Source organism: Fukomys damarensis, unplaced genomic scaffold (assembly GCF_012274545.1).
Source record: "Fukomys damarensis isolate Sample0158 unplaced genomic scaffold, DMR_v1.0_HiC HiC_scaffold_25, whole genome shotgun sequence".
NCBI lineage: Eukaryota > Metazoa > Chordata > Mammalia > Rodentia > Bathyergidae > Fukomys > Fukomys damarensis.
In genome coordinates, this window is record NW_022900937.1 from 18043007 (window position 1) to 18044448 (window position 1442).

Here is a 1442-nt window from a genome sequence, read left to right on the forward strand (position 1 = left end):
TGCATCCTGGATTAGAACTCCGCCGCGGTGTAGACGGAAGCCCGAACCCCACTCACCCCTGGACCAGTGGCCCCACCGTGGGAGTGGATTCCTGGATTCCGCATCTCAGGATTCAGCCAAGCTCTGATAGGAAATATCTGGGCGGGTCGGGATGGTGGCTCTCACCTGTACTCCCAGCATTTGGGAGGCCGACGCAGGAGGGTTGCTGCAAGTTTGAGGCCAGCCCGGGCTACCCAGATCCTGTCTCAAAAAAGAAGGAAGGAGAGAAAGGGGACCATACTGAGGAAAGAAGCAAGAGATTCTGCCCGTGTTTCAACTGTTTGACCTTTTCCATCTAATTTGTCAGAACCGCACATGAGAGCCCTAAGCCTCTCGGGGCAGTGAGGCTCCCAGCCGCGTGTCCTGGTTGCCTCAGGGTCTCCGGCTGTGGGAGGGCTCAGCGGCGGCCCTTGCTCTCCTGAATCTCTGTGACACTGGCTGTGGCAACTTGTGCATTTGGGGCAGATGTGCGCACGGCCCTGAGCCGGGGCTGGAGGGGTCGCTGGTCAGCGCTGGGCGGGGAGGCCCCCAAGGTCACTGGCTCTTGCCTGCTTGGCTTCTGTGATGAAGGACGGTGGGGTGCTTTCCCTGCGGTCCGTGGCCTGCACTGTGGTGGAGGGGAAAGGCAGACCCAGGGCCTGGCTAGGACAGGCGCCAGGGGGTGTGGGTGTCTCCGCAGGCTGGGGAGGAAGCCCAGGTCACACAGACGGAGGGGCGACTCCGGGGGCCAGAGTGGCAGCTCTGCTCAGCCTTGTTCTTTCACTTCCTTCTGTGTGCAGCTGAGAGAGGGTGTGCCACTGAGCCCCGCACCCCTTCTTCCTTTTTTTTTTTTTGAGACAGGGTCTTGCTCTGTAGCCCACACTGGCCTCTAACTTGTGGCAGTCCTCCTGCCTCAGCCTCGTGAGTGCTGGGATTACAGTCTGAAGCCATGGTGTCCAAGCTCAGAATGCCCCCACCTTAGCTGCAACCAGAGGGGTGTGATAATTGCCAGTGGGTCTGAGGGGCAGAGGCGCCCTGAGTGTGGGCACTCGTTGCGCTCTGGGCAAGGGTGAGCAGAAAGATCTGTGGGAAGCAAAGCCACCAGCTCCGGGCTCCGCTGCATCTGAGCGCTGCTCCACTCTGCCTCGCTGGGTCCCAGCACTGTGGAGGGTCAGCTGCACTTCAGGCTCTGCCCACTCCTTCTGTTCTGAGCTAAAGCTGATGTTGCCCTGGGGCAATGAGGGCTCAGGGCTTCTTTCTGCCAGCGAGCCGAGGCCAGTGTGGCCCCAGGAACAGCCCAGACCTGGCCTGTCCTGGGCAGATACCCAGAGTGGCTGGCTGCACCCAGCGCTGCCTGCCCTTTCTGGGCCTCCGTCACTCGGCACAGCATGGGGCAGGGTGGCCACTGCACAGGGGCCTGTCTC